General features: G+C 46.8%; 1 long non-coding RNA gene across 2 annotated transcripts; it reads right to left on the reverse strand.

Annotated features, from left to right (window-relative positions):
* Positions 1–2,455: 2,455 nt before the first annotated feature.
* LOC139037730 (uncharacterized) lies at positions 2,456–6,839 on the reverse strand. Of its 2 annotated transcripts, none has more exons than XR_011490575.1 (3): positions 6,647–6,839; positions 4,703–5,236; positions 2,456–3,631 (listed from the first exon to the last, which is right to left on the reverse strand). It is a non-coding gene; the product is annotated as an uncharacterized lncRNA (long non-coding RNA). The 2 variants fall into 2 exon arrangements; XR_011490576.1 differs by having other exon boundaries at positions 6,337–6,839.
* Positions 6,840–9,571: the final 2,732 nt, after the last annotated feature.

A 9,571-nucleotide genomic window follows, 5' to 3' on the forward strand; every position in this document is an offset into this window, starting at 1 on the left:
AAAACATCTACTTTTGCTTTATTGACTATGCCAAAGCCTTTGACTGTGTGGATCACAACAAACTGTGGAATATTCTTCAAGAGATGGAAATACCAGACCACCTGACCTGCCTCCAGAGAAATTTGTATGCAGGTCAAGCAGCAATAGTTAAAACTGGACATGGAACAACAGACTGGTTCCAAATTGAAAAAGGAGTACATTAAGGCTATATATTGTCACCCTGCTTATTTAACTTATATACAGAGCACATCATGCAAAATGCCAGGCTGGACAAAGCACAAGCTGGAATCAAGATTGCCAGGAGAAATAGCAATAACCTCAGATATGCAGATGACACCACCCTTATGGCAGAAAGTGAAGAAGAACTAAAGAGCCTCTTGATGAAATTGCAAGAGGAGAGTGAAAAAGTTGGCTTAAAACTCAACATTCAGAAAACTAAGATCATGGCATCCAGTCCCATCAGCTCAGTTCAGTTTAGTTCACTCACTCAGTCGTGTCCAACTCTTTGCGACCCCATAAATCATGGCACACCAGGCCTCCCTGTCCATCATGAACTCCCAGAGTTTATTCAAACTCATGCCCATCGAGTCAGTGATGCCATCCAGCCATCTCATCCTCTGTCGTCCCCTTCTCCTCCTGCCCCCAATCCCTTCAACCATCAGGGTCTTTTCCAATCAGTCAACTCTTTGCATGAGGTGGCCAAAGTATTGGAGTTTCAGCTTCAGCATCAGTCCTTCCAATGAACACCCAGGACTTATCTCCTTCAGAATGGACTGGTTGGATCTCCTTGAAATCCAAGAGAGTCTCAAGAGTCTTCTCCAACACCACAGTTCAAAAGCATCAATTCTTCGGCGCTCAGCTTTCTTCACAGTCCAACACTCACATCCATACATGACCACTGGAAAAACTATAGCCTTGACCAGACGGACCTTTGTTGGGAAAGCAATGTCTCTGCTTTTTAATATGCTGTCTAAGTTGGTCATAGCTTTCCTTCCAAGGAGTAAGCGTCTGTTAATTTCTTGGCTACAGTCACTATCTGCAGTGATTTTGGAGCCCAAAGAAATAAAGTCTGACACTGATTCTACTGTCTCCCCATCTATTTCTCATGAGGTGACGGGACCAGATGCCTACCAGTCCCATCAGTTCATGGCAAATAGATAGGGAAACAATGGAAACAGTGAGAAACTTTATATTTTGGGGCTCCAAAATCACTGCAGATGGTGACTGCAGCCATGAAATTAAAAGACCCTTGCCCCTTGGAAGAAAAGCTATGACCAACCTAGACAGCATATTAGAAAGCAGAGACATTACTTTAACAACAAAGGTCCATCTAGTCAAGGCTATGGTTTTTCCAATAGTCATGTATCGATGTGAGAGTTGGACTGTAAAGAAAGCTGAGCACCAAAGAATTGATGCTTTTGAACTGTGGTGTTGGAGAAGACTCTTGAGAGTCCCTTGAACTGCAAGGAGATCCACCCAGTCCATCCTAAAAGAAGTCAGTCCTGGGTGTTCATTGGAAGGACAGATGCTGAAGCTGAAGCTCCAATACTTTGGCCACTTGATGTGAAGAGCTCACTCATTTGAAAAGACCCTGATGCTGGGAAAGACTGAAGGCGGGAGAAGAGGATGGCAGAGGATGAGAAGGTTGGATGGCATCACCAACCCTATGGACATGAGTTTGAGCAAGCTCTGGGATTTAGGGATGGACAGGAAAGCCTGGCATACTGCAGTTCATGGGGTTGGGAAGAGTCGGACACAACTGAGTGACTAAACTGGCTGAGGTGGGGATAGTGCTAATGCAGGAGACAGCTGCCAGTGCAGGACACATAACAGACAGGGGTTCAATCTCTGGGAAGATCCCCCAGAAGAGGACATGGCGACCCACTGCAGTATTCTTGCCTGGAGAATCCTATGGCCAGAGGAGCCTGACAGGCTACAGTCCATGGGGTCGCAGAGAGTCAGCCACGACTGAATAGACTTAGCACACACAAATTGTCATCAAGGAGAAGCTGGAGATTTACAAAAGCACATTGACATCAGAGGCGGTTGGAGATGAGGTAAGTTCTGTCTGAGTGTCCTCAGAGCCCTGGGAGGCTGGGAATTTGCAGGACACTGGGTGTCCATGCGTGCATTCACGTACAAAGCACTTGTGGATTCTAGCTGTGTGTTTTCCACATGTGTGTGTGTGTATATATATATGTTGCTGTGCTTGTTTTTTTAGTTGCTAAGTCATGTCTGACTGTGACCCCATGGACTGTAGCCTGTCAGGCTCCTCTCTCCATGGGATTCTGCAGCACATCAGGCTTCCCTGTCCTTCACAATCTCCCAGAGTTTGGTCAAACTCAGGTCTATTGAGTCAGTAATGTCATCCAACCATCTCATCCTCTGTCACCTGCTGTAGTGCCTAATAAAATACAAATACTTTTAAAGCCTTATTCAATTGGCAGTAACTTTTTATTAGTATGTGATTTCTCAAAGGCCATTAAAAATACAGTCACAGGCCTTTTCCATGATCCCCCAACCTCTAATCAGGTTTCCTTGTTAGAGTCATAATCTCTGTGTTTTCCTTCAGAGCACTCAACACAATTTTGAATTGCATTTTTATTTGCATGGCCATTTATTTTCTGTCTCTCCCACTAGACTATAAGCTCCATGAGGGGCAAGGAATGCATTTGTTTTTCCTCACAAATTGTATTTCCAACTCCTAGTAGAGTGCCTGGCGGATACTAAGTGCTCAGTAACTATTTGTGAAGCAAATGAATGAGGTGGTGGGGCTGAGAGAGGGTGTCCTAGAATTGTTTTCGATGGATTAAAAAGCTTGGGAATCAACACTCTGGTCATTTTACAAATATAACTGAGCCCCAGGCCCACCAAGACCTTGACCAAAGAGACATGTTGGTTCAAGGCAAATATGGAGGCAGCTCCGCCCACTGGTGTTTTCAGCCTTCTTGTCAGTTTCTGACAGCATTTATTACTCCTGGTTTTGTTTGCTTGTTTTTGGCTGTGCTGGGCGTTTGTTGCTGTGCAGGCTTTCTCTGCTCGTAAGCAGTAGCTACTCACTAGTTGCAGTGCGAGGGCTTCTCCTGATGCAGGGCACAGGCTCCAGGCAAGTGGGCTTCAGTCGTTGCACCACGCGGTCTCAGCAGTCGTGGCTCACGGGTTCTAGAACACACGCTCCATAGTTGTGGCGCATCAGTTCAGCCGCGCCGTGGCGTGACAGATCTTCCCGAATCAGGGATCGAACCCATAACTCCTGCATTGGCAGGTGGACTCTTGACCACTGAGCCACCAGGAAAGCCGCAGCATCTATTCTTTATAAAATTATACATTTATTTATTTCTGTGTAACATGGTGCTCAGCATGGTATAAAGCAGACCAAGCAAAGATTCAGCCTCTTCAGTGATTACAATAGTAGAGTGTCCAGTGGCTACTTTATGTAGCATCTTTTATATTGATATGTTTTTGGAATAATTTCATGTAAAGTCTATACTTGACCTTCTGGGGTGTATAACGGTGTCGATCACAAACAACAGGTCACTAAAAAGAGAGAGATCCATTTTCTGCAGCCCCCTTCCCACTCCAGTTGCCTCTGAGACTCTTCCTCTTGATCGGAATGCTGCTCGTTTGGAATCTGGAAGGTAAACAGACTATACCATTTATGGAATGCCAACCACTAGAAAGAACTATTCTAGGTGCCCTGGGGAAATACACAAGACTTAACAGGCATGGTACCTGCTTTAGAGGTGAAAACCAGCACGTCTACGTTTATTTATTTATTTGCAGCTAGGGTTCTTTCTTTCCAAATATCTGTTGCAAGGAATTGGCAGCTGCAGAGCTGACCTGCAAATAAATTCAGCTCCATTCACAGTTCCTAAGAGTGACTGTGACCAGCTCGCTCACATAGGTGAGAAGAAAATATTTTCAGAGAGAGCAGAGGTACATAGGAAAAAGTCACATAGGATAAGTGGGAAAGGCTTGAGTGCATACATCCAACACAAATTCTTAGCTATTAAAAAGGAGTGGTCAGTCCAGTTATGGAGACAAATCTGAATATGCATCCTATAGAGGCCCCTCCCAACAGCCTGTGGACATGTCACTCCCCCACCCCACACACACATGATTTAATGACTATCTGCTGCCATTGCTTGACCAGGAAAATGGGTGGGTATATTTAAAGACTCTAAACTCTATTTTGGATGAAGTGGGACTCCCAGTTCTAGAGATCACAGATAGGAAAGAGTGACCAGATTTCAAGCATAAAAGGAAAAAATGATTTTGAAATAAAACATCCTTTCTCTTTGATAGTGAACAGCAATATCTGGATCCTTAAAAATCCCTGTTCTCAGGCCATTTAGGGTGGTGTACTCAGAGAAAGCCTCGGGATAGGAAGTGTATCAATGACTGGGCTGCTGATGAAGACAAGGGCCCTGTAGGTTGGTCAGGTGTGGGCTGTCACCCTTCACATCCCCACCACCCAGCACGCGACATCGCACTGCCACGCATTGCTCTCTGAAACGGCACTCTCTCTGCCTATGGAGGTCTTCCTTGGGAAAGAATAGGAGGCAGCTGAGTGGGCACCGCCTCTCTGCTTCAGGCTTCATGGCCCGTTGGAAGAGAAGCAAGGTTCACAGGGTGTCTACCATATGCCAGGAGCTGTACTGGGCACTTGCCATGCAATAAGCCATTGAATCTACCCAGTCACCCAGCAAAGGGCTTTCCATTCCCTTCATCCTGCAGGTTTTAAGAACAAACAGGGGCTTCCCTGGTGGCCCAGTGGTTAAGACTTCACTTTTCAGTGCAGGGGCTGCAGGTTCAATCGCTGGTTAGGTCGGAGAGCTAGGATCTCACAAGCCTTGAGCCCCCCAAAAAACAAAACATAAAACAGAAGTAATATTGTAACCAATTCAATAAACACTTTAAGAATGGTCCACATCAAAATATCTTTAAAAAGAAGAGCAAACAGGTGCAGAAACATGCAGTTCTGTCCAAGGTCACGAAGCTATAATGTAGGCAGGGTGTGACATCATAATTTTGAATTACAAAGCTAAGGTCCACTTACAGGCAGGCACTCTGTTTACACCTACCAAGAAGCCCTTCTAGACGCCAGGGACAAAGTAGCACGATAACAGACTTTAGGGGAAAATGGGACTTGCATGGACACCATCTTTCGAGTTTGAGGCGCTTTTCTTCCTCGCCTGGTGGGGCAGCAGGGGGATATTCTCCTAGGCACAGCCCTCTGCAGGAGAAAGCAGATCCATGACAGACACATAAAGTTCACCCTTCAGACCTTTCTGTGGAACTGCAATATGTTCTGTTTCATGTTTCCTAAATTATTTGCAACAGGCAGCTGTGCTAGGTCAGAATCTCAGAGGTGCTCTGGGATTCCAGACAGGGTGGGGGCGGCCATCCTGCTCTCTCGGGCTGCGAATAATACAACTCACAAATGTGGGGCATTTAGGGAATTCAGGGGCTAAAAAGAGAAGCCCCTGGCTGGAAGCGGCTAAGATTCCTGGACCTCCATGGTGTCAGGGACCCATTTCAGGAATGTTTTGCTTTTGCTGTGGGATTAACAGTACAGCAGCCTTGAATCAGCAGTTACTGTGCTCCAAGCCCTGGACCCCGGGCCTTTCAGAGGTGTTGTATTCATCCAGCCCATCAGTTCTGACTTCGTTTAATCCTCTTAACCACCCTGAGAGGCAGGTATCAGCAACCTCATCTCACAGATGAGTAATATGCTTGGAAAACATCAATAACTCAAGTTTTCACAGCTTTCAAGCCAAGTCAGGATTCAAACCCAGGCTGTCTCACCCAACCACTCATATTTTTAACAACAGTATATGCTTCTAAGGAATTTATCCTGCAGCTAATGAATATATCAGACAGGCTTTTCTCCACCTCCCTACCCACTAAATGTTTGGGCAATTTAAAAAGTTGCATTCACTTATGAGGGGAATGGAAACACAGCACTTGGGCTTGTCCCAGTTACATTAATTAATTTCGTCTCGGGGTTCTTGATGGTCGCATAAACCAAAGAATCCAGAATCCCATGATGAAATTATGTCATTAAAGCCCTTGGTAGCTTAGCTATTATTTTATGTAAAAGAGATACGTGCCTCCTGAGAAGTCCTTTCCACCGCTAGACAGGATAAAATAAAATATATTAATCATGTTAGGATTCTATACCATCATGCCGGTTTTTATGTGACATTACTGATAGGAATGCTGCTTGTTTGGAATCTGGAAGGTAAACAGAGTTTCAAATTCCAACCCTCTATTGTGGACTGTAATAAGCATGCCGCCTGGCCATGCAAATTAAGGAACTCTGAAACCCCAAACCTCCAATCAGAGCGGCGGCCGCACCGACATTCCAAACACGCCTCTCTCGCCAAGGACAGCCCTGCTTAGACCGCGGAATCTGTGCAGAGCCGGCGTCAAAGGCTGCTGGAGACTCAGTATCTGGGGCATCTCATCGCAGCCGCAGTCCCATCTCGGGGTGAGGTCGGCGAGGGCAAATACCTAAAGAGTTTTCTCCAAAACGCCATAGTTGGAATTCCCTCTCCCGGCCCGGGATCCCTGGCGTCCCTTCCCCTGCTGCCGGACAAAGTGCCCCCGAGCCCGGGCCTCGCCGGTCCCCCACGTCGCCCACCTGCCGCACAGCGCGCAGCCCAGCCCGGCAGGGAAGCACTTTCCTCCCGCAGCGAGGACCGAGCCCGAGACACGCCCTGGCTATCTATAGAACATCCCTCTGAGGGTTCTGCTGACCAGTCACTCGAGATCCCTCCTTGGGCTTTATTATGTCACAGGAACCCAGAACGGAATGCGGAGGATTGAATTCCAAGCCCTTCCCCGCGGCGGGGCCGGAGGGAGGGCAGTGGGAGGCCATGCGGGCTCTCGGGTGCCCCCTACCGAGCGTCCTTGTCCCTTCGGCTCGGATGCCGGCCTGGCCGCGGCTGGTGCAGTGGTCCAGGCCTGCTGAGGACTCCGGGGGCTGCCGGCAGCCCGGCCCTTTGCGCTCTTACAGCATCCAGGGACACGGAGGGGAGGGCAAGGACAGACTGGACCCTCGGAGCTCACGCTGTAGTTCTGGGTGATTCGCCACCCACTCCGAGGCTCAGGTTCCTCACCAAAGGAACCTTTGAGACATACGATAAAGGAATATCACCCACAAAGAGGGAAGCTGGGGAGTGGATGCTACAGAGGTGGTGACCTCCGAGCAAGGGCTGATGGGGAATTTGGAAACCCCAAGGCAATCACCGGTCAGGAATGATGCGAGATAAGATGCGGGAAGGAGGAAATACTCCAAGTATGGGCTAATTCTATTTTAAAAGACAAGGGAATTACCAAGTTACTTCAATCTAACCATCTCTGTGTCCCTTATCCATAATACAGGATTAATAATAATGCCTATGGGCTTTCCTGGTGGATCAGTAGTAAAGAGTCCGTCTGCTAATCAGGTGACAGGGGTTTGATCCCTGGGTTGGGAAGATTCCGTGGAGAAGGGAATGGCAACCCTCTCCAGTTTTCTTGCCTGGGAAATCCTATGGACAGAGGAGCCTGGCAGGCTACATACAGTCCATGGGGTCGCAAAAGAGTGGGACATGAATTAGCGACTAAACAGTATTAATGCCTACTACATAGGTCTGTTGTGACAAATAAATGACTCTGTTCACAAAAAGGGCTTCAAACAATGCCGGTATGTAGTAAGTCACCTATTTTAATATTGTTGTTGTTATTATTATCTAAGATAATAGATACAAGGTCCCAGAACACAATACTTGGAAAACAGCACTAGCATTGGTAATATTTATGGCACTTTCTGACATGCCAGTCATTCTGCTGAGGGTCTTAAATAATGTATCACTTCAGAAACAGCTCTGTGCAGTAATTACCATCATCTCCATCTTTTAACAGTGAAGAACCTGAGCATTTAGTGACTTCCCCCAGGTCAGAGAGCACATGAGTGGGCAAGTGATCGCGGCTCTCCCATCAGAGCTGGCCGGGCCTGGATTCCTCCCTTGCTGTTGGACCTGCAGATTCCATTGCCCTTGCTGGGTGTCCAATGGAGAAAAAGTGCAAATAATAGCATCTGCTTTGTTTCCTTCACATGATTCTGATGAGAAAAGTGTGCCAGCTGACACTCCACCCAGAAAGAGGAGGAATTTCATCTTCATACAGGGAAGCAAGTCAAAGTAGGAAATACAGAAGCTGAGTGTGTATATATATATATATAAGGAGACAGCATTCTCCTGGGATTGTCCTGCTTTTCAGAGAAGAAGGGACGATATGGGGACTCAGGACACATCTGATCTAAGCCAAGAGCCCGTGGGGGTGCCTGTCGTCCTGGGGCGGCTGGGGGAGGGGGGATGACTGGTGCTGTGAAAAGTGGAAAGCCCACCTGTCAGGTGTCGTTGAGTAGCCTCTCAATATCTGTGCAAGTGTGCACACACAGACACGTGCGCACACAGAGGCCCACACCGTAATAATGTATCACTGGGCTCCCACCTTAGCAGAGTGAGTGAAACGTGTAAACACATAATAAATTATGCCTATGCCGATGGAGCGTAGAAGCAGTAACTATAAAATACTACCCAGGGGAGAGAAAGTTTATTGAGACAGTAATAGAACACCCCAATCTCATTGCCAATAGCATTATTTCACACCCGGAGTAAGCTAGCGGGGTTGTTATTTCTTGAAGGAGAACTTTGTCTTTTTTCTTAAACATTGAATTTTTTTTTTCTTTAAACAATGCCAATCTTTCCTTCTGAAGGGATCTTGACAATCTTCTACTTTTATGAGAGGGACTGATGTCCCACAGAGTGAAGGATTTCTGATGACAAGGCTATAAGTACCGCTGATTTGGCAAGGCAGGTTGTCAGGTCTGTGTCCCTGAAGGCCTTTAGATGGGGTGCAGACCTTGGTTTGCAGACCTCCCTAAAGAGACCCCTCTGACAGCTGTGCTTCCCGTGGGCCCTGGGTTGGGAGGCAACGCTGCACAGCAGACTCCCAAGCCAGTGGTCTCCCAAGTAGGGATCACACCCAGAGGATGCTTCCCCAGACAATCCACTGGGAGTAAGGGAAGAAAATATTAAGATTTTTATATTTTATATTATCATTACAAAGCCACTTTTGCTATTTAAAATTCAAATATATATATATAAAGATAGAATAAGATTCTGAGCTTCCCATGTGCCCATGTGACCATCCAACTTCAAAAACTGGCGATCCATGGCTAGTCTTTTCTCCTCTATGCAGCCTTCTACTCGCCCTGCCTGCTCCTCCTTCCACATTCTTTGAAGCAAATCCCAGACACCATATGCTGCAAAGGCCATCTTGTGCCTGCAGACTTTTGACGCCCTTGGAACACTTCCTTATCAAGAGATAAAGAGCCCATGGGGCTTACTGCCTCCTGTGGGAATAGATTTCCCTATTTCAGGGTCAGTGAACCTTCCTTTGTTCTGCTTGTCTGTATATTAATGGGTGTCCCAAAGATGCCCCCAACCTTCATATTTCAGACTCCATGAAAGAGGGGTTGGAATTCTTTAATCCCAAGAAGGGTGTGTGCATTGCCATG

This window comes from Odocoileus virginianus, chromosome 12, assembly GCF_023699985.2.
Source record: "Odocoileus virginianus isolate 20LAN1187 ecotype Illinois chromosome 12, Ovbor_1.2, whole genome shotgun sequence".
NCBI lineage: Eukaryota > Metazoa > Chordata > Mammalia > Artiodactyla > Cervidae > Odocoileus > Odocoileus virginianus.